Source organism: Triturus cristatus, chromosome 6 (assembly GCF_964204655.1).
Source record: "Triturus cristatus chromosome 6, aTriCri1.1, whole genome shotgun sequence".
In the NCBI taxonomy this organism is placed as follows: domain Eukaryota; kingdom Metazoa; phylum Chordata; class Amphibia; order Caudata; family Salamandridae; genus Triturus; species Triturus cristatus.
The window spans coordinates 1,736,268,600-1,736,282,468 of record NC_140589.1 but is presented as its reverse complement, the minus strand read 5'-3'; the positions used below and the strand labels follow the sequence as shown (position 1 = coordinate 1,736,282,468).

The 13,869-nt window shown below is 47.6% G+C and overlaps 1 protein-coding gene across 2 annotated transcripts in view; it reads right to left on the bottom strand.

Annotated features, from left to right (window-relative positions):
* Positions 1-13,250, bottom strand: part of DISP1 (dispatched RND transporter family member 1) — a 586,767-nt gene extending 573,517 nt beyond the window's left edge. The window contains exon 1 of one of the 2 annotated variants that reach the window (XM_085612976.1): positions 12,760-13,250. The gene's annotated coding sequence lies outside the window, so the exon portion shown is untranslated. The remainder of the gene's footprint in view (positions 1-12,759) is intronic. The other variant, XM_085612977.1, reaches the window with a different exon arrangement.
* Between the last annotated feature and the right edge of the window lie 619 nt (positions 13,251-13,869).

The following is a 13,869-nucleotide window of genomic DNA, read 5'->3' as shown; positions in this document are numbered from 1 at the left end:
AGTCGCGGTCCTTGTGCTCACCAGGCCCAGTCAGGTGTACCCAGCATCTCAGTATGAGTCCGGTATTCCACCTCCTTCCAAGCATTGTGCTCCATGTCATTCCCCAGCAGACAATCAACTGGCACGGCAGGGCTTACGGCAACTCGAAGTGAACCTGCAACCCCCTCCCATTCAAAGGGAACCTCGGCCACCGGATAGTGGCCTGTTCTGCCGTCAGCCATCGCGGCTGGGTGGAGTACATCGGGAATTACCTGCTCTGGAGACACCAGTTGGCTACGTACCATAGTCATACTGGCTCCTGTGTCTCTCAGAGCCTCCCCTCTTTGGCCGTTGATGGTGACCCACTGCCCATACTTTACGGTATTTGCGGGCACCTGGATCTTAGGAACCATCTCCCGTTCTCCCAGGGACACTAAAGTGACACCCGCCCACTCCCTTCCCTTAATTAAAGGCATCTCCTCCCCGAGCACTACACTAGCTACTCCGGGGGTCTTTCCTCCAATGGGAGGGGGTGGTCGTTTTGGGCACTTCGCATCTCCCTTGTAGTGTCCAACGCCACCGCACTCGTAGCAATGGACAACCCTTGGCTGCTGACTCTGGCCAGGATTAGGGTTTCGGGGTGGGTTAGCCCTAGGGGTGAATCCTGTTCCCTTCCCTTGGAAGTTATTTTGGGGGCCTTTGGAGAACTCCTTTTTCTTTTCCCCTCCCTCTTTCTTCTGGGGGGCGCCCTGTCCGGCCTTTTGAGTATCCCCTCCAGTCCCCTTTGTGGACACCCGGGTACTAGCCCAAATGTCCGCCTCCTCAGCAAGCTTCCGGGGATTGGTCAGCTTGCTATCCACCAGGTGTTGACGCAGGTCAGGGAAACATTTTTCGAGCAGGTGTTCCTTCAGTACTAAATCAAACAACCCCTCGTAGTTCCTCACTTCACTGCCCTGAATCCAACCCTCTAGTGCCTTCTTTGCATAGTCCAGGAAGTCCACCCAATTCTGTGTGCCCAGTTTGTGACTACCCCGGAACTTCTGTCTGTACTTTTCGGGTGTTAGTCCAAACTTTCTTATGAGCGCCACCTTCATGGTGGGGTAGTGGGTCTGCTCATCCTCCTCTAGGGCCAATAAAGCATCCCTACCAGCTGGAGGCATGTACTTGTACAATCCCGCTCCCCAGTACTTCTCTGGAACCCCATGGGCCCTTAACGAGACCTCATAGGCCGCTAGCCACTTGGCAATATCGTCGCCCACTCCATAGCTAGCTACTATGTCCTTTGGCAGGTAGGGTTTGGGTTCCCTAGTGAACTCTCTTTCTTGGTCTTTGCTGCCACCATTAGGAACAGTGTGTGCCCCGACTCTTAGGATCTGAAGATCTATCTCTTTCAGCCTTAGCTCATGAGCCATCCTCTGTTCCTCCTTCTCTTTCTCTAGCCTTGCTAAGTCCCATGTGAGCTGTCTTTTCTCCCTCCGGTCTGTTAACTCCACTTCAGACAAGCCACCGCTAGAGGCACTGCTGCCCTTCCTGGAAATGGTTCTGGGCCCCGCTAACAGGTTCCCCACCTCAGGTTGGTACAAACCAGCTCCCTCACTGTCGGGCTCTCTATCCCTGTCCTCCTCCTCAGCCTTGCTTTCTCGTCGTGCTTCCCCCCAAGCCCTTAAGCTGGTTTGGAGTGCACCCTTCTTTGCTCCTGGGGGACAATACACCCCCTCCCGCTGACAAAACTCCCTGAGTTGGGCCACAGTATAGGTTTCCAGGTCTTCTAGCACAAACTCCATTTTGCCCACTCAGAACAGAAGACAGGTTTTTACAGAAGCTATGCAGGGGGGTACCTTTAATAATACCTCCTCCCACCACCAGAGTAGATTTGGAAAAAACAAAAACTCACAATTAGGAAGGCCGCTTTGAGAAAACTCCAGGTGTAGGCCTATGGACTACCCACAGTTATTGTCGAGTATGCGTAGGCACAGCTCAATCCCGCCGCTGAACACCAATTATGTTAGAAAAACCCCACTCCCACACCGGAAAGGGTGGTGGTAACGGGGTCTTTCCAGACATACACAGTGGTAGCTTGGCTCGAGTGGTCAGGGGTCAGGCACCGTGTTAAGCATACGCAATACCCATACAATAACCATGCGTGCATCCGTTCCAAAAACGACACTACACCTTAAAAATTATGAAAATCTCTCTGTGTTTATCTTCTTTTCTCTTAGTTGCTGATTAAATAAATAATAATACAATCACAGAACACAAGGCTTCTCCTTAAAAAGTGCAGGTCAAATAAATAGTAACACTTTACAGGTGCAATAAATAGGTTCAGGTCAAATAAATAGGTTCAGGTCAAATAAATACTGTGAGGGAATAAATACTGTACAGGAATAAGTTAGCTCAGGACAATAAATACATTACAGGAATAATTTAGATAAATACAATAAATACAGTACCCTCAATAAATAATATCAGCCAACAATGACATTTGTAAAATCAGATCACATTTTAAATACTATGGGCTGATTTGGCCCAGTCACAGCTTGTGGTTAGGTGGATGGCCTGAGGGTGTCTCACCTAGCTTGGGTAAGGCTGAGGCTAAAACTGAGGTAGATCAAGGGTAATCTAGGAATCTGCTCTCCCAACCTACACAACCCCTCACACAGGTCACTGTATCAGTCTCAGTCCACCCCTGGCACTTCCAGGCTGGTTCTAACACCTCTTTATCCCTTAGGATGGTCTCTTAGAGCTCCACAGGGCCTTAGGCGCCCTCTATTCCACTTACTGACCTTTTTATGAAGCTCCGACGCCGCTGGAGTCGTGTCGACGCCGGTAGGCGGTTCCGGTTCGATGTCGGCGGCCTCGGCTCGATGTCGACCTCCGGTTCGATGACGTCGGGCTGTCTTGGCTCGATGTCGACTTCGGGCAGCTCCGGTTCGATGTCGGCGGCCTCGGCTCGATGTCGACCTCCGGTTCGATGACGTCGGGCTGTCTTGGCTCGATGTCGACTTCCGCCGGCTCCGGAGTGCGACCTCCACTCCCGACCTCCGGCACGATCCTCTTCAGGTTCCGGCGACTCCGGAGTGCGATCTCCACTCTCGACCTCCGGCACGCTTCACCTCGGTCTCCGGCGACTCCGGAGGGTGGACTTCACTCCCCCGTCGACGCCGCTCACTTGACCTCAGGTGTCTTCCTCCTCGACCTCTGGTACTCCACACGACCTCCGTCGGCGCCCTCTCTCGACCTCTGGCGGCTCCGGGTACGACGTCTGCTTTCCAGTCAGCGCCGCTTCTCCACCTCGGGCTCCAGGTCTCAGGCTTCTCGACGTCGGACTCCAGGGAAACCAATAAACAGGTCAGATTCTTGCTTTTCTTTACTTCTAAGGCCTGTTCCTGCTGTCCAGGTCCTTAAGATGGTTTTTCTTGCTTTTTCCCGCACAGGGCTCCAGGCTGGGCTCAGTCAGTAGGGACTAGTATCAAGGGTGGGTTTATGGACCCCACTCCAGGCACAAGTTTCCACCCCTGCTGCCTCACTCCTTCCTCCTTCAGGTTTCTGTTGCTCTCCCTTCACCAGTCAGGTGCCAACTGCCAGCTCCAACTGTCAACTCTGGCTTAGCTTCCCATCATTCCAAACCGCCTCCAACTGTCACAGGGTTCTGGAATGTTCTGGAAGGTGCTGGTAGGTTCCAGTGGGTTCTGATGATGTCACAGGTGGCCACCATTTTGTGCTCCAGGCCCTCAGACAGAAGTTCCAGGGGTAGATAAAATGGCTCCCTGAATCTGCATCAATACTAAAAAGTCTGGTGGTTCCCAAAAAGGAATTCTAACAGGGTTTGAGGCAAAAGTGGGACAAAATAAATAATGATGAGGAGGGACCACCCAAAGGGCTGACAGGTCTAACAGGGCCTATGAATATTTGCCTGTGCATCTCTGAGGGCTGTGATTGCTGTGCATGCTTGTGGGCTCCACTATAATGGCTGTGAGTACGTGAATGTATGTGTGTGTGTCTCTGTCAGGTAACGCTTAATGCTTATTTGCATAGACGAGGACTGTGTTTGTATGCTTTGTGTATCAGGCTGCGGATCTCGCTCTGCTTGTGAGTGGTGTATTCTTATGTGTGTGCATTTGAGTGTTGCTATCTTTGGTGCTTCCCCTACAGTGAAGTGTTTGTGCCTTCAGATCTCTCTCCATCTACCTATGGCTGGTGCATACCTTCCTATTTGGGGCTTCCTTGGTGTGTGTTTGCTACAGTCAGCGCGTTCCAGTCATGCAGGCCTGCAGGAAGAAAGGCAGTGAGTCCAATGCACGCATGTGGCCATTAAGTCCAGCGTACATATACATCTACTAAGGACAGTCCATGTATGCAGTGATCACAGTGAGAATAGGCACAGGTGTGCCTAGTCTGTACATCTAGGCAGAGTACATGCGAACACAGACACAGACTACATACAGTGCATACACCAATGCAGGGGGTGTGCACCCTCTCAATAGCTCATGGAGTTGCCAGCTTGCATTTAGGTATTTGCGCAGTACATGCGTGCAAGCGTATATAATGCGAATACATAGCCTATGTCTGCATTCAGCACACAAACAAGCAGCCAGTTTATACCACAGACACGTGCATCGAGTATAACACACACACTCTGAGGTAGTACACATGGTAAAGACAAATGGTAGGGAGCTGGCCCTCTGCACTGCGTAGTAGAAGCACTGCACGGAGTTGCTCTTTGTACAGTGCCCATACACATCCGATAAGTGCGGACAGTACACTGCACTACACTGGCTTCCCTCTTTGGCAGTGCACATGCATATCGAGTGAGTGCATGCAGTGAGCACACAGAGAGTGGATGTTTGGCATAAACTGCATGAGTTGCTGTTTGTTCGGTGATCCTCACTAAATAAGTGGATGAAGAGCGCCTCTACTGAGGCAGTGCTCGAATTGTGCCTTTCACTTTCTCCAGTGTAAGCGGGGTATCCAATTCTCTACACTGTTTGGGTGGGGAAGGTGAGACCATCAAGAAAGGTGTGTATGTCTGTCTCAGGTAGGTGCAAGGCAGATCTGTATAGCTGAGTGAAGTGTGTGGTCAATTCTCTGTGAATTTCATGCTGTGTATACTTGAGTCTGCCTTCCGGAGACCGGAGTGCAGCGATGGGTCGTATGGCTTGATCTTGTTTGATAAACCAGGCCAAAAAGGGCCCTGATCGATCAGCCTTAGCGTGTGCTGACGCTAAATGTGCCATGAAGTTCAAACAACTCTGGCTTCCTAGGAGTTCTGTGTGTTTTTTACGCACCTCTAATAGCGGGGTGGAGTCTGGAATGTCCTCTATCGCACGCGATTCTAATGTCAATAGGTCCTTTTCCACTATGTGTAGTTCCGATTCTATTTGTCTCCTCAAGCCACGGCCCAACACCAGATACTCCCTACGTAGTGTAACTTTCATGGCAGCCCACTCCACCATAGTGGACGAAGCAGTCCCAGTATTATGTGTGAAGTACTCACTGATGGCGTCCCCTATTGAGTCACGAAAGAATGGGTCCTCCAGCATCGCCGGCTGTAACTGCCACGTAGGGATGTCAGGAGTCCCGCATTCTCATGCCAATGTAACGTAATGTGGGTTATGGTCGGAATGCATTCGACCCCGGTAATCCGAGCCCATTATGTAGAGAAGTAAAGAGGGTGATCTTAGAAACCTATGCAATCGTACATGTAAATCGTGCGGCACGGAGTAAAATGAATACATCCTCTCTCCGGGGTTACGATGCCTCCAATTGCCAACCAGGTCCCACCCATGCACCAATTCACGCAGCACCATGGAATGGGCTGTAACAGTCGTGCATCTTAGGGGAGGAAAGGATCAATATAAACCAGAGTCCATGTCACTAGTGAAATCCCGTCTAATCAGCCACTGTATGTCACACCATTTTGTTAATATTTGAGGGCGCGATCTAAGGAATTGACCTTGGTCTGAATAAGGGGCATACACATTGCCTAGCAAAATATAGCGCCCATCCAACCTGCCTTTTAAAAACACGTATCTGCAGTCTTTAATGGCAAGGACCTCCTCCTCCGCGAATGGTGTGCCCGGGAGGACCCAAATTAATGCCCCAGGTGCAAACAATGAGTAATCAGTGGCATACACCTTACCTCTCCATTTTCTTTGCAGCCTGACCGTTTCGACTTTATTTAAGTGCGTCTCTTGTAAGAGGGCCATGCGCACATTGTGTCACTTAAGGTAAAAATAGACCGCATACCTGCAGGATGGTGTGCGGGGACCCCGCACATTTCAGGTGAGTATCGTATGGTCTTTCACAACACTACATTATGTAAAAGTGGAATGCAACCCGACCTGTGCATGCAGCCATGTGTGCGAGTCGGCAGAGTGCTATATCGTCGCCCATTCCCCCCCAGGAAAGCCACTACAACTAAAGGGAGAGTGGATGAGCCAACATGGCAATAGGGAAACATTACTAGAGCGGCCCCCATAAACAAGGGGTAATACCCAAACCCTGACGCAAAGGAAACTGTCCGTGTAACTAACTGGTTCCCTTTATGTGAGGGGACGGAAGGCCGTGCGGGGCATGCCACTATGAAATCCCCAGGTTTCTCAGATCTCCGCGCGTAGTATAATGTGTACAGGTGAAATAACCCTCAAGCTCCATGTCTAAGCCTAGGTACAGTACCGACTGTGCAAACTCCCTAGTAAAATAAGCAAGGCTAGAGAATAAATACCAAATGTCATTGGGGTACAGTCCTTTAGATAGTTTGTGGTGGCAGCACCGTGACCCCAGCATTTATATGATACCACCAGAAGTCTGCGGCGTGACATCAGGCATTTGCAGTGATATAACGTCCGATAGTCCAGCTGTCGACGAGCCCTCATCCTCCGAGGTGTGAATCAGGGTTTCCTCCTTGCTGATCCCCTCTACAACTTCAGCCATCCTGTCCGCAACTCGAACCGCCGCCTGTCGCTCCTATCTAATTTGATCCGTGCCAGGTGCCGCTAATAGACCGGGGTTCTGTTTCTTGAGCCGTCGACGATGATTCCTCGTTCCTCTTGCCTCGCCATTCCAGGTGCATGGTATTCCCGTTGGTCGAGGACCAGAGAACTGGCCGGTGGTTTCCAACTAGTCCCAGGTGTCTTAAGGTGTATCAAAGAATCTCATTTTCCCACCAGAGACCACGTGGAGTCTTGTTGGATAAAGCAATGAATATGCAATATCTAGTTGTCTAAGCTTCTGTTTAACTTGCAGAAAAGATCCCAGTTGACGCTGGACCTTAATTGTGTAGTCCGGGAAGAAGAAGACCCTAACATTGTCAAATTTGACCTCGGACAGCTTCCTGGTTTCCCGCAAGATCATATATCAGTCCCTGAAGAGTAGTAGTTTAAATATAAGTCGATACGCCCCCATGTGCCTGGAGCCGGTCTCCTACATGGGATGCGGTGTGCTCGTCCTATGATGAGAAAAGGAGGAGGAAGGTAGAATATCCTTAAGCCATTGTTCCGGAAAGGCTACTGCGTCCTGACCTTCCGCTCCCTCCAGCAGACCAATCAGGCGGACATTGTTCCTCCTCGAGTGACCCTCTTAATCTTCCACTCAATCTTCAAGATATCGTATTCCTACCTCCTGCACGTTTTGCTGCTTCTCCAGGAAGTCAGTGGCAGGTTTCAGTTCTATAACATCTTGTTCCACAGCCGCAACCCAATCTCTCAGTTTCGAGTGATCCTCATGCAGCAGTGTAAGATCGAGCGCAACTTTATCTATTTTGGATTCCATCGACTCTCTAGCTCGCTCTATGGCATTCAAGATGGCGTCTAATCGATCATTCGGGGGGTCCTGAGGTGCTAGTGGTTGTATTTGATCCATGTCTACTGGTCCTGCAAACTGCGTGGAGGATCTCCACCCAGCACCTTAGTGCGGCCAATCTGTCCAGCTAGGCACTCCAGTTCCCACCAGTTGTCCTGGTGGTTCCGGCAGGGCAGAACGGTGTAGTATGGAAAGGCTTCACAATTCGCTGCGCTGTGCCTTCAGGTGGGAGTACAGTCAGAGACCGCTCTATTTGCAGGTCAAGCACTTCTCTACGTGATGTATATGTGATGGGGGTAACTTATCGTGGTCGGGGCCCGTCAATGTTTCAGTCTCCAGGGCTCAGAGCCAAGGACAGTCGGGCGACTCCAACAAGGAGCCTTTTTAAGTTCGTCGATCTTCATAATAAAGCCAACAGTGTGGGCAGCACGGCTGTCCGCAACCGGCAAGATGGACCCCCCCTAGGTCCCCCCGCGAGGGTGACCAGCTACAATTATCAATGATGTAATAGGGTTTTTTATTTTCCTACTATCTCAGGGTGCAGACTTTGTGGAGGTTTTGCATGCACGAAAAGGTGACCACTCATCAAATGTTTAGGAGTTGCCTAATTATTTATAAACAGACAGTAACGGTACAGAGTTCATAGACCGACACAATCAGGTAAGAAATGCTCTGAACATCTCCTACAATGCCTAGCTTGGGTGGTTTGCTTGATCATTGAAGCCAACGTGGTAATTCATTCATTCTACCCATAACAACGAGTGAAGAAGATACTCTTCCATTGTCTGTGAATCGCTAAAGCCTTCATACTACTTGTAGGTTTCTTTGCTATACCTAGGTGATCATTAAGATTAAATATTTTATTGTTGATTTATACAAATATGACAAGATATCAATCCCATAAAAAATTAGAAATCGAATATGAAAACATAGATGCAGAAAAGCCTTAATTTTAAAAGCCTAATGCTCTGTTGCCATCAGCCCTGAAACCAGAAACTTAAAAATACAATCACGACAGGCAGGGTAGGCTAGGTTTTGTCTCAATTAATACAGCCCCACATATATACTCAACAAAAAAACATAAAATACAAGGAAAACTGCTTAAATTATAAAAAATAGAGCATCTAATGCTTCAGCAATCGGCAACAGACTAAAGATAACTCCACAAAATTAAACTAGATATTCAAAAATGTCCTATTTGCACTGGCTTTAGAGTCCTGGCAAGCAGTCACTACACGTCATATTACACTAAGTGCCCAGTGGAGAGGAGGGTGCAACATGCATTTGCACCCACTTTCTGCATTACCAGACCACTTTGCGATTGCAGAATGGGCCACAGATGCTTGTGTGGCCCCTTCTGTGATGCAGATCATGTTAGCTGCATGTGTGCCAGAACTATCTGAAGGAGGCTTTCCTCATCTGATAGCCCCATGCAAATGAAGAAACACTTTGCCTTTACACCAGCACCATATTTCAGACAGGTGCAGAGGAGAAGTTAGGGGGTGCAACAACTATTCACCAAATTGCAGAAGTGCCCAATAATGTGCACCCCGAAGTGCACCCTTTGAAAGGGTAGATGGGGAAGAGATTCAAACAGAACTCCCAGACAATCCCCTGCAAGCAGATGAAGTCACACAAAGCAACTGCTTGGAGGGGATCTCTGCCTCCCGCCCCTTATGAAATGCAGGCAGGTTATTGCCGTCACAGTGACAGGCAGACTGGATGCTTTACCAGGCAGCACAGATTTCAGTAATGTGCTGATGCATGCGTTCATGCCTGCAGTGGGAACACTGCATTTGTTGTTTTACACAGCATTGTTCCAGTGTGCACCACAATGCACAGTAGGAGCATGCACTTGATACGAGGTAGATAAGCTGTATAGATTCAACCCTAAGGAAAAATACAACCGCTTGCTGGGGCAGCTGTGCGCCTAATAAAAGTGAATAACATAACATAACAGATGCGTCTACTGTGCCGACATCAGTTGTAAAATATTACCTCCATTCTCTGCTAAATGATTTGTAAATACACAAAAAGTGAAAGCATTGTCACTTAGACTATGTGATTTTATAACCTCAATTTCCAATCCCAGGAGCTTCTAAGATCAGCTACAGGAAGCTGCAAAATCCAGAACCTAATAGTTTATGTAAGTATGTATATATATGATATTTCTATAGCTCAAACCTTGCCAAAATGCAGCAGAGCACTTATTTCACAAGGTGTACATCTATAAAAGCACCCCCCTCGAACCCCACCCTAGTGCTGAGCCCTTTTTTGGCTATTTGGAGTAGTGTGCGCTTAGGGCACAAGGGAGTAGCTTTCTGCTCTGTCATTAAAAAATATATAGGAATATCTCCTATTAAATTCCAGGGAGGGAATCTCATTTTGCCCTGAAGAAAGCCTGGGACCTAACAGGCCATTAACTAATGGCTGAAACATGTTGGCACATCTTTAGGGTCATAGGACCATTACCCCCAAACGACCACTCGTAAATATTTATTTTAATATCCACTACATCCCCGCAAATAAAGGGATACCTGGGGAACGCAGTAGGATTTTTATCCCTAGACCCCCTGGCCTACATCTTCTAAGTGCTCTCTGAAATACGGTTGAGCCCACCCTAACCTTTAGGAGTCAGGGTGAACCCTACGATGAAGCATGACACCAATAGGGTGTGTGAGGGTTAACTAACAAAAAAGAGTTGCCTCCATTCCCACGTCCGAGCGGGGTACGCCACGCATGTCTAAATTGGAGCCCAATGGTTTTGGATACTTTAAGTTTGCTATGCTAAAGAGGGTGGGGGCATTGCCAGGCCCCTACCCCTGTATCTATATTTATAATTAGACACTGGTGTCTAGTGGTCTTACTGCATCCCCCGATGGGGCAGATAGGGAATATTTACCCCCATCATCCCCGCTGGAGGAGCAGAAAGACTGCCTGGCTTCTTGTTGGGATGGGGATATGGGCAGCCTCAACGGCTATATATATATATATATATATATATATATATATATATATATATATATATATTGTTTTAATTCCCTGGTGTCTAGTATGCTTTCTGCCCCCCCCCCCTCCTTCCCCAGTAATGCAGATAGGCAGTAATCACACCCATCAGCCCTCCTGGAAGGGTAAAAAGACAGTCACCAGATTTTTGGGTGGTTGAGGTCATTGCTGAAGATAATTACACCAAATCACAAAACCCATGCGTTCCGAGTAAAGTTTCAATGTTTTGCCAAATTTAATATTATTCCATCTTCTCTATATATTGAAGAGCAAAGCTTCCTTTGGGAATTAACAAGGGTAATCAACATTTTAGGTCCCTCCTTTCTTTTTTCTTGACCATTGCTTGATGGTTCGGCGCCAAACTTTCCATGAAGGAGCAATGGTTTATGAACTTTTATGTCTGGAAAGTTTTGTGCAGATTCGTCAAATGGCACCAAAGTTATTAGTTAAACAAAAAATGCTCTTCCTATGGAAACTTTGCCATAACTATAACTACACAGTAACAACAGCCAATATGTAATAAACTAAAAATGAAGCTGGGTACTCTGGGCAGTTCCCAAGTTTAGGTGGAGATATATGGAGCACCCTACAATATCCCCCACAGCCTGAATCTGCTCACCTCATATGTCTGTTTTTCTAGCAGAGCTTTTCAGCATAGGATTAGCACAGTGCGGTCCACTTCAACCTATAAAGTGACAAAGCCTTTTGCCAATTTTACAGCAAAGTCTTTAAGGATTGGATTAGAACAGTGTCATAGAGCTGAAAAATGACAAAAACTTGTAACCACTCCAGGCACAGTATTACAGCGTTGGATTATAATGTAAAAAAAAAAAAAGAAAAGCATACAGGCCAATTTGGCATGAATAAAAGCAGTCCCTGACATGTGTACCACTCTAATTAGAGCTCATCAGAAAGCCATAACATTATCCAGATGCAAAGAACCACCTAGTATAAGTCAAGACAATATCCTTTCAGGCTTAGTGTGTGGCTTAAATTATCCAAAAAATGAAGCGGAGAAGCCTGGGCAGTTTCGAAGTATATCTGTCATGCAGCTTCTTTATATGGAGCACCCTAGAACACCAGACACTTTGAATCTTCTAACCTCAAATGTCTGTTTTGCTAGCAGTTTTTAAGCATAGGATTAGTACAGCTAATCCTATGCTTAAACACGTTGCTGTAATAATTCTGGAAACATAACAACAGACAGACATCCCAATTTGATTTTATGACTTCACAATACGACTTTGATATCACTACTATCAAAAACAATTCACTGCCTAAAAGGGGGATTTTTTTGGGGGGTGGGGGGTCAAAATTGGGCTTTCTGCCAGCACAAAAACGTCTCCCAATATGACCAACTATCACGCAGGGTGCTCATAGCATCAACACAAAAATTCCTAACTTCCATATGGGGATGGTGACAACTGAGTAGGTCTGTGTTGCATTCCATTTGAAGAAGACTCCAGAGGCTCATGGATTATGGTAAGTGGTTTAATAAATCACAGAGATCCCTGCCAGCCACAGCAAAACCAACTGTTAACTGAACTGTAATTCCAAACCTTCTAAATCACAACCTAGCTACACATTACATTCTTACATATGATGTCACAGCAAGCCAAGCATTAAAGTTCCAGGAAGTACAGAATGCCACAGTCTGCCACTACAACAGGGCTTCAAAGCAACAAAGCGGTATCTGTTGGCCCGACATGACGCAAGTATAACTATCAGGACCGGGGCACTTCTACCCTCGTTCACACATTTAGGGGAGAGGTGCACCTTATTTAAGCTAACTAAACCAGTGGCTTCAGAAAGTTTCCAAAGGGTGATAAAGGGCCCAATCATAACAGGCTGTTTTCTGACTCCAGTCTGCTCTTCAAACTCGTGTTATTAAGTGGCTCGTGAAAGCTCGAGATGAGGCCCAGACAAAACTAGGGACGAAAAACAACGAATAAGACGTCAGTGAAAGCTGCTTACCACAATAAAGCAGCTGTGAAGCGCTGCCTGGTCATCGGGTCTGTTTTCGCTGCAGCCCGTATCACAGGGGAGAGGAGGGATGATGCTCACTGCCTCCTGAGCGCGATGCTTCAGTAACCGGCTGGGCTCGGATGCTGCAAGTACTACAGAGAGAGCACTGGGCCAAGATCTCCCAGACTTAACAGCATCGGCCCAATGCAGCCAAACTCCAGACTGTTCAACAAAACTCCACTTTCTGGGTTCCCACTGGCTCCAGGAGGCGGACTCCAACGCCGGACTCTTTCACATAAATCACCAAATACAGCCCAAGCGGCTCACTCTTGTTAAACAAGGACTGCCTTGCTGCAGGCACCAAGGATGTGGAGAGCGTTGGGAAGTCACACTCTCCTTTCCCCCAAAAAATTACGGTGGGGCCAGCACTTCTTACTCCCACGTCTGCAGCATACCTCCCGGTGCAGCTACTCTTCTCCCTCCCTCCCAGAGCTCGCTGCAAGCCTCCCGGGCCGTGGCAGGCACACAGGGAGACGGCTGAGGCAGGCAGCGACATAGAAATGGGACTAAGAGCAACACTGCTGTGATTTTTTATTTAGATTTATTTATTTAGTGCATTTTTATAAAGCGCGGACATTGCCTAAAGGTGTCAGAGCGCTGTACAATAGAGCTAGTTACGTTACAAGAGAAAAGTGGTACAGAATATAACATTACACAGACTAAAAAAGAAGGGTACACAAACACAAAGTCCAACACAGCACACAGGGGTGCGGAATGTACAGGAAAAAAATACAAATTTACAACGAAGAGCGAACTTCCAAGAGGGGCCTGAGAATAAAGGGTGCACAAACACAAAATCCAACACATGCTGATGCTGCGCAGTGGCGGCCATCTTAGCCGGGTTAACACCCCAAGAGGTGTACTGAAAAGTTATGGGTCCTCCGTGGTTTTCACAGTTTGCCAGCTGTGGCTGTGGTGCTGCCGGACAGACCATGTTATTGATTCTTTCATCTTGCATGAGTTACCTGTGCACAAATAGGGAAGGCTCTTAAAATATGTTGTAAAGTTTTCAAAGAAGCACTGAAAGGCTTTTTGTTTAGGTCAATTGTTAATTTTTGA